Genomic DNA, 14,978 nt, shown 5'->3' on the forward strand with positions numbered 1-14,978 from the left:
AAAATAGGGAAATGCAAGGATTCTTTGGAAAGGGCTGAGAAAGTAAGCTGAGGGACATAACTGTTAGATTCTGGTGATTCAAGGGACCTGTGCCAAATCAACGATCTCAAGGAGAGGGAGTGCCACCAATTTTTACTGCTTGCAACACAGAAGTAAGAGGCTCTGTGGAGATGGTCTGTCAATAAATCTGCCTACAACTGGCCTATTTTATCTTTCAAATTCTTCACGTGTTTTTCTTTTATGGATTCTAACTGGAACCATATAGGGGAAAGGAATCCTAATAAACATCCTTCAGGTGTTACTCTACAATGCTCAGACAGCTGTGAAACAAAGCATAATAATGTTGATTTGACCACAGATAAGGTAAGACAGTGCTTTATAGATCATCATTTTATTCATCCTCTTGAGCTTGTGGAATTACTGAAGTTTTCTAAATAAATGTACGTTTTCTCAACCTGAAACTTTATTACAGCATAGTACTTTCTAGGTGTCCCTTAAGATATAAATGTTTTAGGTTTTAGATTATATATTTGTTTCACCCTAATAAAAAATATATATATATATTTTGTACTAGAACAGACCATGACATACTGCAAATTTAAATACTAAACTGAGAAAACAAGCAGTGCAGCTGCTAGTAGTGATTAGTTTAGTCTGGAAGGGTGAGGGAAAATTTCTTGGAGGAAGTGACATTTACACTAGACTTCAAAGACAGAAAGGATTTGCAGACAGAGACAGAAAGAAGAGGCATTTAAGGTGCATCAAACTGAATGAACAAGGCAAAATCCTGTAAGTGTTCTTAATGCTGCTGCTAAAATAATCTCCCAGAAGTGTCATTCTAGTCATGTCATTCTGTGACATTAAAAATATTAAATAGTTTCTCATGTCCCAACACATTCCTTAAACACTCTTCACCAAATATGAGACAATGCAGACCCAGCCGACCTTTCCATTGTCAGTCCTCATTAATATCCTACACAAAAACTCTGTTTTTGCCAGGCCAAATCAACCCTTACATATAGAGTAAGCCTCAGTCTCACTCCACACCCTTGTTGTTCTTGCTGGGCTCTCTCTGTCCACAACTTCTACAGCTCACCCCCTACTGTACATTACACATAACACAACCTTGAGCTTCTCAGTCTACTGCAAATGTCCACGAAGTCTGCCTCTTCCCTTCCCCACTCTATATTCTTCTCTGTTTTTAACTCCTCTTTTGTGTTTTGAGAATGCTATTCATTCTGAATTTGATTAGGTGCATGTGTAACTATATCTTACCCCAGCCATGAGCTCATATGATATGTGATGAAAAGATCATGTATCACTCATCTTTGCACTCCCTACCTACCTCAGCATACAACATCTAAGAAAGGGTCTTGTATGAAACAGCATCTCAGAAAATATCTCTTGAACTGAAATATGTTATCATAAAAGGAGTCAGTAGTTTCATTACCTTCCTGAAGGAAAGAAATAGGATATAGTAAGAGTGGGAGGTCTTTATGAGATTTAATGATGTATCTCTACAGAATTTATTACTGTAATAGCTTCTAAGTATCCAGGGAATACAAAAAATGATTTTAAAAACATACGTAAAATATGAACATACTTTTAACATATTTGGACCATGAATTAAGAAATAGTTAAGTGCAATTTTTACATTAGTACAAATTGGTATTTCCTTTCTCTCTTTTAAATCTTCCAAGTATAAATTAAAGGGTAATTCCACCTTTGTAGGAAAGATGCAATATTTCTAGAGCATCTACTAAGGAAAGACGAATTATTCTACTGGTGATGTTTCTGTTCTATTTAGTCTCATGACTCTCCAAATTCTTTTTCCCATGAAACACAATTTCCTTGCACCTTAATTACTATAAGAGGAATAAAGCTACTGTTCCAATTCATTCATGGCATCTACCGTCTATCTCCCATTAATGTAATTCCTATAATTTGGTAATCAAACAAGAAACAAATTTTGAATAAACATCAGATCACTGGAACGTTTAATAGTAGATGAATGTAAAAAAAAAAAAAAAAGACACTTAGAGTCCATTTCCATTCCTTCATATTGGCTTTAATAGTTAGATATCCATTCATTAATTCTGGAGCAATTATGTAGTTATCCTATCATGTATGAGACACTGGACTAGATGTAAGGGAGAGTAACATGACAGTTATTAAAAGAGAAAACAGCATTCTCAGGTAACTGAGACAGCATGGTGATCTTGTCCAATGAAGACAGCACTATGGTGCTGTAGCACCAGCAGGCACAGGCTTAAACTATTTTTCAATATTTCTCCTTTAGTGGGGATGAATTTCTAAATCATCTTCATGTTCTCTCCCTGTAACTGATGGATGGTATTTTCAGAAATAATGGTCTATCTTTGCATAAAAATAAAGTTTGCGTACATGAAACAAAATATCACTATCAGTATTACATTAGCCCAGTGGCCTAATAAATACTGCCTAAAGAGAGATGCTTATCAGAAATGGATCTCACCATCCTATGCTTTCTCATATATGAAGAATGTTAGAGGAATTTGTCAAAAATTAGAAACGATAACTAATTATTATCAATTTATAACTCAGGTAGCCATTTAATGTGTTTTAGATTGAACTGACTATACTCTGTTCTGGCAATATATGGTCAAGGCTATTTGGCTTTATTCTTTAAATAGCTTCATTCTCTCCTTCACAACTCACTATATCATCTACCAGCTTTTCTTGAGAGATTTTTGAAAGTGATTTACACTATATTTTAAAAAAATGATTTTGCATAAAGGGTATATGAAGGCCAAAATATGTAAATAGATATAAAACATCAATTCTTATTGAACACTATCAGGTAAGACAATAATTTATCCTCTGACAAGGAGAATGAAAGTTCACCTAAAAATCCATATAGATTACTTGAAGTGAGCTCAAAATGCAAATACAACCAGCAAATTGTAAGTAGACATGAAATAACTGTTTAGTCAATCAAAAGGAAAGCTTGTAAAGAAAGTACTGCTCAAGTGCTAGCAGTGAGACTATTTGAAGTAAATAGAATATTATTTTAAAAGGGATTAAACTGTTATTTTTTAAGGTTTTACCTTTACAATAAAAGAATCATTTTAAATGAACTGCTGGATGTGAGGCATTGAGGTAGACAGAGGGTCCCAAGTAAAAAGGTTTTGCCTCAACAAGCTTCCAGTTTTGTTATGTATACAAGACACAATATGCTTGCTATACTACCGTAAGGAGAGAAAGCCAATTGAAAGACATTGATAACAAGTGTCTCATTTATTACAAAATGTCAGTTCAGAAGCTTACCATGAAATTTCCCCTTTGACTTTTCTTTGAAAGTGAAAGTGTTAGCTGCTCAATCATGACTGACGCTTTGAGACCCCATGAACTGTGGCCCACAGGACTCCTCCATCCATGGAATTTTCCAGGCAAGAATACTGGAGTGGGTTGCCATTTCCTTCTCCAGGAGATCTTTCTGACCCAGGGATCGAACCCAGGCGTCCCGCATTGCAGGCAGACTCTTTACCGTCTCAGCAATCAGGGAAGACTCTGACTTTTATTTAGTTCTTAATTTAATATAGTGATATACACTTTTGTCTTTTGACCATCCTATTTAACAATTGAAGGCAGAATATCAACCTCTCACCCTTAATTTGTAAGTCTGAGTGAATACTGTGTCATTCATTCTTTATTAACCTTTATCTAACCCTATTTTTAAAATGAGAACTCCAGTTATATAAATTAATGTTTACTAGAAACTAAGCTTTGGATGATTATACAGAGTAATAAAATATGCATCACAACTTCACTTTATAAATCAGATACTACACATATATAAGTAACAACAAATATATCTATAGCACATAGCTTTTATCTTTTTTCTTTCTCAGCAAACATCCCATCTCTCCACCACTCCTTTTTAGGTAAAAATAATCCAGATTTATTTTGTGCAACTATCTTCCCCCTTTTTATAATCCATATAATGTTTGTGGGGCTGATCTGTAAGGACAGGGGTCTCCATTCTCTTATTCACAGTGATTTATCTGACTCTAAACAGGCCGATGTGGAAATAAATTTTGTTGGAACTTTTGTTGAAGTAATTGAAAAGAATGCTATCTTCTAAATAATTTAAGCTTAGAGAGACAGGTAGGTGTCTATGCCATTCCATTGGATATCAAATGACTGAGAATCAAGTCACGTCAGTCAAGCCTGACTCTTTGCGACCCCATGGACTGTAGCCCATCAGTCAGGCTCCTCTGTCCATGGCATTCTCCAGGGAAGAATACTGGAGTGGGTTGTTATGCCTTTCTCCCATTCAAAGAAACAGAAAACTAAATCAAAGACAGACAGAATTCCTCAACTACATACTCTTTGAGGCCTTGGATTCAGTTGAGCCCAACATCACTGCTGCTCTTTGAACTTCTCTCTTGCTGGGACCAACACTCTGCCCTTTCTTTGTCGTATAAACTATCCTAAGTGAGATTTTTATTGCCTGTAGCTGAAAGAACTCTACCATAATTCTAATCAGCAATAGGTACTAAGAATACTTTAACTCAAAGAAGTGATCACTTCACTAGAGAAAGATTATTAGGTAAGGCTTGACCAAGTGGAGTATTAATAGAAATAACATTTGAACAGGATCTTAAAAAAATGAAAAAAAAAATAACATATATCAGTAAAATCTATATATGTATCATTAAATATACATATTAATATATATATATTAAAATATATTATATATATATATATATAACACTGGGGCTTCCCCGGTGGCTCAGCAGTAAAGAATCTGCCTGCAATTCAGGGATGCAGGAGATGCAGGTTTGATCCCTGGGTGGGGAAGATCCCTGCAGGAGGAAATGGCAACACATTCCAGTGTTCTTGCTGGAAAATTCCATGGACAAAGAAACTTGGTGGGCATCCACAGGGTTGCAAAGAGCTGGACACTATTGAGCATGCATATATAATATTATATAAAAATAAAATATAAAATCAGTAAAAATAAATATTTCATATATATATATGTATATATATATAAAATTCGTATATAGTAAGGGAGGTGATTCCAACATGAAAGGAGTCAAGAAGTATGGGGAGTGTTTAACAGAATGGTAAGTAGTTCTGACGGGACAAGGCAGAGATAACTTAAAGAATAATGGGAGTTAAAACTCTATGACTGGATCGGACTTGGGTCACAGTGGAGGTGTATATTTGGGGAACTGCTAAAAAAATTTTAAAAGAGCATAAGGTATATGTATGTTCATTTGGCATTTGGTTTTCTTAGTCTTTCAATAAAAAGGTGAAACAAAACACCAAGAGGGGAAAATCGATTAACAAGTTAGCAGAGATCATGTGTATAACCTTTCCAGGGAAGAAGCCTTTTCATTGAATAATCAATACTATAACATCTGTTCCCAAATCTAAGAACACAATCAAATCCAGATTGCCATCTCTGGTAATTAGTATTCTACTAAAAACAAAGCTTAGAGAAGTTGGATCAGCATCTATTCTTGAAGCATCTTTTCACTGAAAGAGTGACTGATATTTTCCCACAGCTCAAGTAAATGTACAGAAGGCATTAAAAAGTGTCTCAAAATGAACCAGTTGAAAATTCAATCTCTAAATCTTCCCCAGGAAAGAAAAGTAGAATTTCCTACTTTGTTGATTAATACAGAATAAATCGTGTTTTTTCTTTCTTTTTTTTTTTTTTTTTTAGTGTTTTGAAATAATCATTTCTCATGATCTATTTGGACCACAACCATTTTTCCCACTATGTATTCAGAAGAGAACCAAAGGCCGCCTTCTCTCTAGTCATAGTGCTTGGCTTTAATTTCATTAAAACAAATTGATTGCAAGCTCATTTACATTTAAGGCAGCAGGGTGTTGTAAATTTTCTTTTAACGGGCTGGAATACATGATCCAAAAAAATTAAGGAGAAAAAGTCTCCTGCTGTTTCAAATATACAGTTATTAACTTAACTTACTGAATCCCACATGATAATGAAAAGTTATGTAAATGAACCAGGATTTCCACATTTCCAGGAACTAAGCAACAGAAATAAGATTTGTTTAATTAGTGCCTTGGTCGGGGAGAAAAGTACAACAGAACACTTTTAAAAAGATTCATTGTGTAAGTGCCTGTACTGAATTAGGTGTAAACTACCCAACTGTGTGTACTTGTGAAGTATTTCAGATAAAATGAGTCAGATTTTATCCATCATGTTAGAAAAATCAGTTAGCTCTTTAGGAAATAGCAGAAGATAATAACGTTCAAAAGCTGAGTGAACAGCAGTGCCCAGAGAGAAAATGTTGTCAATATTTCTAGTTCCTTAAAGAAAATCATACCATAGAACCATGACATTCAGTTCCATATTTGCTGATAAATGTTTTATGATATTTTCCTCTAGACATACTGTGGGCAGTGATAAGCATACTGGGAAGATGATTTTATATGTCTAAGCTTTTATAATTTTCAGGATAATTCACTTATTGTAAGGATAACTAATGAAGAAATAATACATTTTAGTCATAAATAGTATGATGTCCTTTTATATAACCTGTGCAAAAAATAAAAAAGGATTAACTAGTATTTACCTGCCTAAATGAAATCCTCTAAATAGAACATAGAGCAATATAAACAGCATTATTCCCCAAATAATAAGCAAAATTTAAGCAGTAAATATTTATTGACCATACAATTCCTGCTTTCATATTATTAATATATATTATTCATTATTCTTGAAATGAAAAAATGTTATTATTTGAGCCTTTATTTGATGATTTTGGCACTTTTATTCTAAACTTGCAAATAGTTACCCTTTGTTATAGCTTTTTTTTTTTTTTGTAGCTAGCTTACAATTTTTAATCAAAATCTCTTAATATTAAGGACACTGGTTTTGCTTCTTTGATTGTTTGGCTCTAATATTTAAGCTATCTTTTGATTCCAGGCTTATTACACATCATGCTCTGTCTGACTGGTCTGCTCTTTTTGTTCTTTCTATTCAACTTAAAGACCTTAACTTAAATGCAGTTTTTTTGGGTAGTCCTTCAATATTGGTCATGATTGAGCCATGGTTCTGTGTGTCCATCACAGAAACCTGTACCTATGCTTATCACAGCCCTTGCACTATGATAAATGTCTTGAGTTGTAATTGACATATAATACTGTGTAAGTTTAATTTATACAATATATTGGTTTAGTACATTTATATATTTCAATTAATGTTTTTAGATTATCTGATCTCTCCTATAGATTCTGCTCCATATAGGTAGATAATATATCTTGTCTGGCACCTGTATTTCTTTGGGTTAGCACAGTGCCTTGCACAAATAGGCATTCAAATGTTTACTGAATTTACTAGAGGAAATTTTAAAGGAAAGTTTTAGGGAAGGCCTCCCCCTGGTGGCTCAGTGGTAAAGAATCCACCTGCCAATGCAGGAGACAGGTTCGATCCCTGATCTGGGAAGATCCCAGCACAGAGAAAAATAAATAACTTTTAAGAATTAAAAAAAGTTAAGGAAAAATATTTCTAAGTATAGTTAGATGCTTACATTTCTCTAATATTAAGTTTTTATTATTTAACTGATCACTGTACTTAGTATTTTCTTCAGTGGAGTCACTATTTTTTAAATTGATAAACTCAAAGGCTCAGGAAAGTGTTTTTTGATCCTTGAGTGTTCCCTGTTTGTCTACACAATGAGAAATCAATGTGAAGAGGGCTAGCTTTCCACTGCTTGGCTTCTCCATGCCCCCAATTTGATATGTTATATATAGCTTTCCTGGGATTTCTGCTGGTACTAACTGCTGGGCCATCAGTCTTTAAAACTAGGCATGTAGTTAACTATATTAAGCATGACTTTATTTATTCATTATATGTTTTTTGATGGTAAAAACTTAAAATAAGGGAGGTTTAAAATCCTTCTAAGTCATTAACTCATCACACAGAGAGTAAGATATTTCTCAAATTTCAAAAGAAGAGCGTAAGATTTTTGCAGTGTTAAAATATTGTATACATGCAAATCATGTATATGTTTACTTTCATTTAATTATAAACTATTAAGGAATTTTAAAATGCATATTTTGAAATAGAGACATAATTACAAAATACTATAAAAGAGATTGTAGCACTAGTTATAGATCAGATAAACAAAGAGCATAAAGAGTTGGAATGATAATACTTAGCCTTCAGGACAGATCTAATGTTTAACAGTGGTGTGGTTCTAAAGCTAAATAAATCTTCTCAGCCATTAACCAATATTATCTTGCAGATTCACTTTCAACATTTGCAAAAAGATTGTGAATATTTATGTACAAATGCACAATAATTATAGATTAAATTTTCTCAGTTCCCTGAGCTAATCTAACTGTATTTATTTTTTACAGGTTTTTTAAAACTGAAAGAATATATGTATATATTTTAAACTATAAAACTCAATCTAATGAAAGACAAATTCATTTCTTGACCATTTTAGGTCAACTTCACAGAATTTAGAAACTAAAATTAAAATATTTTACTTATTGAGTTATTTAAATTTCATTCTGATACAAAGAAGTATAATAACAAAGAAAATATTTTATCATTAAAAAACCTTCAGTTCGAAAAGATGAGAAAGCTCTTAAGATAGATGGTGACGACTGTTGCATGGCATTGTGAATGTGCTTGATATCACTGAATTTTACACTAAAAAATGGTAAATTGGTGAATGGTTGCTTATTTAACCACAATTTCAAAGCGCTGCAAAAAAACCAAATACAATTTTTCATTACTTATCATGATGGTTAATTTCTTACTTATTCAGAAATAAAACTACCTTTTACTTTTATACCTGTAAAATTTAAGTTTTACAGATGAAACACATTTTTATATTTCTGTGATACATTTAGAATCTCTAATGGGCTATACTTATTTACTACTAGCAATATGTTAGGATCTATAAAAGTATTTTAAAATCTAAATAGTCTTGTGATTTTTTTTTACTTTGATCAAGAAAAAAGCTCTGCCCTTAAGATTTTTGGTAGGGTCAGTTTTTATCACAAGTGGGACAAGTGGAGTAATGTCATGGCAAACATTCTACCCATATTCTGTACTTGTTTGCTTTTCCATTTTTTGTTATTAATATAGACTATTCTATGAGTTCATGAGTCATAACTAAAATATACATTTAAAAAAATTGGATAATCTAGTTGCCATTTAGAATGCACAGTAAGTTAGATTCATTATTTCAGACTCTGACATCATGCACTAAGGTACAGTTAACCAACTAATTCGTGATCCAAAACCAGATATTCAAGAGTGAAAAGAAAAGCTATTAACAACTTTCCTCTATAACACATATAAACAAGAATATACGGGGTCGCCTTATTTACGAGACATATTTTAATAGAACTGATAACACTCACTTTAGTTTCAGTCACTAAACTTTAGTTTTAGTCATTTAGTTTTCCTTAGTAAATCTCTGATTGAAAAGTAATAGCATGTTTTGATTGAAATTGTATGCTGAAGACATAGCTTCCTAGGTGGCTCAGTGGTAAAGAATCTGCCTGCCAATGCAGGAGACATGGGTTCAGTCCCTGGGTCAGGAAAATCCCGTGGAGGATGAAATGGCAAGCCACTCCAGTGTTCTTCCCTGGAGAATTCCATGGTCAGAGGAGCCTGGTGGGCTATAGTCCATGGGGTCACAAAGAGTTGGACAGGACTTAGAGACTGAGCATGAACACATATATATGAGCTGCAGATAGAGATTTAAAAAATATTACCCCAGGAAATTCCCTGGCAATCCAGTGGTTGGGACTCCATGCTTCCACTCCAGGGGACATGGGTTGGATTCCTGGTCAAGGAACTAAGTCCCGACATGCCACATAGTGTGGCCAAAAAAATTAAGAAAAAATCCATTTCCTCTTCTGATGACAAAGAACTGTTAAATATATTATAATATCTGCTTCTATCAAGATTACAGAGCAGATGAATATTAGACTCATGAAAAAGTGAGTGAAGAATCAAAAAGGTCAATATATTTGTCAAATGATTGATTGGCACATGAAGTCATTGCTCAGAAGTTCAAAGAAATGAAACCAATTCCACCCATCATTCCCCTACATTCAATTAGTTTACAATATAACAATTTCATGGAGATTATTGAATTAGCAACTCTTGTTATTCTAAATTGGACTCTGTTGAGTTTAGGTTATTGTGTGATACTATATTAAATGTTATAATTACAGATAAATATGATGTGGACTTCTGTCGTTGAGTAAATTGTTTTCTAGCATAGAACACAGAAACGTTAGCCAATAATGAACAAAGCAAGTGATAAATTTCTGCAGTTAAACTATGTATAGGGCACTAAAGAGGAACTGTTAGATTTGCCTTTTCTTTCTGTCCTGATATTCATTTTACGAAACTGACTAGTCCCAGTGCTTTCATTTTACAAATTTATTTATTCATATATTCTTTGGCTTGTCTTCATGAGTTAATAGTTAATGAATAAATTCAGAGAATGATACATTAATATTAGTACAGCTCAGCATATCAGGAAAAAGTTTCCTAGAGCTATCAGGATCCTAGGTCTATTTCCTAGGCTTTCAATGAAGAAAATAAGAGAGTTAAAATACATTTTCAAGGATAATTTAACAATAATCTTTACTGAAATTTATTTTCCAATTTTCCATCTATTCATGGAACTCAGCTTTATGGAAATTTCTTGAGTCCTCATGGAGGCAATGCATAAAGTATATATGTTTTGTAAGTCTAAAATCTTATAAAGAACAGCTATACCAAATATTAATTGAAAATATATAATCATCCTGTTTAGAATTACACTTTATATTATCTGTTCCATTTTTATGGCCTGATTCCAAAAACCGAGAGATGATCATATTTAAATGGAAAAACAAATAATGGATGAAAATACTTGACATAGGTACTGAGCATTTATATAAAAAGCAAGAACATAAAGATCTAATGCTTATATGAAAACTTGGAGTTACATCTAGTTAATATATTTGTATAAAAGTAAATTATATAAAATTATAGGAAAATTGTCTCACTTAAATTCATGTAAGAAGTTTGCTTCAACCAACAAAAAATAGTGTTTCAAGTATATGTAATTTTATTGCTGGTCTTCTGAAACTATAAATTACTTGCTATGTAACTATAATAGATTTTTATAATCATTTTATAGTTATACGGTGTAGAAAACAAAATTCAGGCAACATTTTTTACTCCATTTCAACATTTTAAGCAAAATCTGGAGAGTTAAATGAAACCTGAAGCTTTACAATTAAGCAAACATAAAGCAAAAATTTACTTAGTTTCAGCCCTCCAACTTCTTTTTTTCCAATTCTTTTTTTCCTTCAATATTATGTTGGTTGTTCTAGGTATGTTTTACTTTAATATTTGATGTTACAATCAAAGGACATTTTTGATCTTTTTTGTTACCGATCCTCAACATTACTTTTCTTTCTGTTCCTTTGTCAATTATCCTTATTTCTTGGTTCTTGTCTGCCTGATTTTATTCTTGCTTTACTTTTAGTGATTGCAATTGGCCTTCTGCTCTTCTTGTTGATGGCATCTGTGAACATCACAGCTCTGGACTAATGACCTTAACCCAAACTCTGGATTTATTTGCTATTCAGCTTTCAAACTTCCTAGAGGCTAGTCAGCTCTGATACCTTCCATTTCCTTGGATTCCAAATTTCTAACATCAGTCTTTGTCTTGTCCCTGAGACTAGTGCTCTCAGTTTATCCACTCCCCTTTTTAGCAATCAAGTGTTTACTCATGTGTCAACCTCTTCTCAGCATTACTATCTCCAAGACAAGAATTCTGTCTTATGCAGTTTGAAATTCTGTTGTCTTGGCAGAGTACCTGTCAACTAACAGATGATAGTTGCTAAATAAAATAAAATTAAGATTGGCTGATTGAATGCATGGGATTCAAAACTGTGATTAACTGGAAAAATATCTGGCAAAATTATAATGTCTGTGTTTTGAGAAAAAAAAAGTATTTCTTTCATTTTGTAAAGGCTGCATTTGAGATCGCAGGCTACCACATGGTCAATTCATGAAAGGATTCTTCTGATCAAAAGTATCAAAAAAAAACCAAACCAAAACTAAAGAAGACAATATGAGTTTCATGACTATACATTAAAAATGTCATTCAATATACTAAGAAGAAAAATCACTAGAGTATTTACATTGCACAGATGATGTGATGTGATTGTTAAGATTTCACAAGATAATAACTTTTAACCTAGTCTATCCAAAGCACCTGAATGTTGATGCTGTTTTAGGTGTCTTATATTTATTATCTGTAAACCTTACAACAACTCTGCAAGGGATATAATGCCTTTCACTCTATGGTGTCAAAAGGGTTAAGTTACTGACATCGGGTCCACAACTGGTAAATAGGAGAATCTTTTCAACACAAGTTCAACTGACCTCCCATGCTCTTTCTATCACATCTTGCTTCAAGTAGAAAGACAACTAGTCTTGGGGTTAGGAAACCTGGGTTTGAATCTCAGGTGTGCAATTTAGTAGCTTTATGACTTTGAACACTCAACTTGGCAATTACAAGCTCCCATTTCCTCATATGAGAAGTCTAAATAATACGATCTACTTCATACAGACTGAGAAAATATTAATGCAAGTGGCTGTTAGTATATTAGTGGGTTAATTTTATTATCTTGGAAGGCTGTGGCTCTGCAAAGTCCTTAAAAATGCAGAATGCAATAATAGGTGTGGATGATAATCCGTTTTGACTCTGGACTTCCCTGGTGGCTCAGACGGTAAAGAGTTTGCCTACAGTGCGTGAGACGCAGGCTCGATCCCTGGGTCGGGAAGATCCTCTGGAGAAGGCAATGGCAGCCCACTCCAGTACTCTTGCCTGTAAAATCCCATGGACAGAGGAGCATGGTAGGCTACAGTCCATGGGGTCGCAAAGAGTCGGACATGACTGAGCAACTTCACTTTCCTTTCCTCTCTCACATAGAATAAATTTCCCAAAACGCTCTTTATATTGAAGCAGGAAGTAGATGCCTACCCTCCAAGGTAAAGCAATTAGAGGTTCATTCCCTGCGGATCTAAACTACAGGATGAGAACAGCAGGACAGTTCAGAGAGCGGGCTGGGCCCCGCCCAGACCACATGCTTCTCATTCTCAGAGTCAGGAGACCTCCCGGACCACGCAAGTGCAGAGGGCTCCTTGGAGGTCACGACGAGCGGTGCTGAGGGCCGCGCTACTGGCACACAGCATCATCTCGGTAAGAGAAGAGTGCACCCACACGGGAGGCTCCTGAGATACACCAAATGTGGATCCAGGCAAATCAAAATGACTGGCCAAAGTAAACTCGGAAAAAAATGGCCCATAAAAGTAATTCAAACGGACTCAAGGATGTGTCTCAGGGACTCTCTCTCTCCCTCTAAGCTCACCCATGTGTCCATTCACACGTATTGTATTCTTTTTCCTCAGAATAAATACTTTACTCATTTCACTACTTTCTGTCTCTGTGGGAATTCTTTTGTGCAGAACCGAATAGCCAGGGCCTGCTCACTGACCCCCAGTCTGGGGGCCAGGATTTGGGGCTCTCACTGTCCCAACCTGGCCTCAGTCTCTGGCCAGGGAACCGAAGCCCCACTTCAAGCTGCTGCAAGCTGAGGCCGCCTAAGATCAATACTGTAGGGTAACAGAAGTCTATATCCGTATTTGTCAATGTTTGCTTGAAGTTATGGCAACACAAGGTACAAAACTGTTATCCTGGATCCCTGCCTACAAATATGACTTTCTTGTCTGCAGTGCTGCTTCCTACTCAGATGAAGCTGTTAGAATAACTCCAGAGAAAGGAAGCACTCCTTGCAGAGAAAATATGTATATTTGTGTCCACATTTTTTTCAATTACATGGGTTGATTATACTATACATTAATCATGAAAGGGTTGAAATTGACAGATTCATAGCTATTGAACAGGACTGCTGTTTAAATATAGTTTTACTTTAAATAAATTGAATGAAAGTCTTTTCTCCACTATATATTTACTCTCAACTACAGACTCTATTGGACTTCCCTGGTAGTTCAGACGGTAAAGTGTCTGCCTACAATGTAGAAGACCCGGGTTCAATCCCTGGGTTGGGAAGATCCTTTGGAGAAAGAAACGGCAACCCACTCTAGTACTCTTGACTGGAAAAATCCCATGGGCAGAGGAGCATGGTAGGCTACAGTCCATAGGGTCGCAAAAAGTCAGACACGACTGAGCGACATCACTTTCACTTTCACAGACCCTATTAACAGGATGCTTAGAGAAATGCAAAGAAATAGAGGAAAACAACAGAATGGGAAAGACTAGAGATCTCCAAGAAAATTAGACATACCAAGGGAACATTTCATGCAAAGATGGGCTCGATAAAGGACAGAAATGGTATGGACCTAAGAGAAGCAGAAGATATTAAGAAGAGGTGGCAAGAATACATAGAAGAACTGTACAAAAGAGATCTTCATGACCCAGATAATCATGATGGTGTGATCATTCACCTAGAGCCAGACATCCTGGAATGTGAAGTCAAGTGGGCCTTAGGAAGCATCACTACAAGCAAAGTTAGTGGAGGTGACTGAATTCCAGTTGAGCTATTTCAAATCCTGAAAGATGATGCTGTGAAGGTACTGCACTCAATATGCCAGCACATTTGGAAAACTCAGCAGTGGCCACAGAACTGGAAAAGCTCGGTTTTCATTCCAATCCCAAAGAAAGGCAATGCCAAAGAATGCTCAAACTACCACACAATTGCACTCATCTCACACGCTAGTAAAGTAATGCTCAAAATTCTCCAAGCCAGGCTTAAGCAATACATGAACCGTGGACTTCCAGATGTTCAAGCTGGTTTTAGAAAAGGCAGAGGAACCAGAGATCAAATTGCCAACATCTGCTGGATCATCAAAAAAGCAAGAGAGTTCAGAAAAACATCTATTTTTGCTTTATTGACTATGCCAA

The 14,978-nt window shown here is 34.9% G+C and overlaps 1 protein-coding gene across 1 annotated transcript in view; it reads right to left on the reverse strand.

Annotated features, from left to right (window-relative positions):
* CNTN5 (contactin 5) overlaps positions 1–14,978 on the reverse strand; it is a 1,555,907-nt gene that overhangs the window by 792,423 nt on the left and 748,506 nt on the right. The gene's annotated exons all lie outside the window — the stretch shown is intronic.

The sequence above is a fragment of the Cervus canadensis genome, chromosome 11 (assembly GCF_019320065.1).
Source record: "Cervus canadensis isolate Bull #8, Minnesota chromosome 11, ASM1932006v1, whole genome shotgun sequence".
In the NCBI taxonomy this organism is placed as follows: Eukaryota; Metazoa; Chordata; class Mammalia; order Artiodactyla; family Cervidae; genus Cervus; species Cervus canadensis.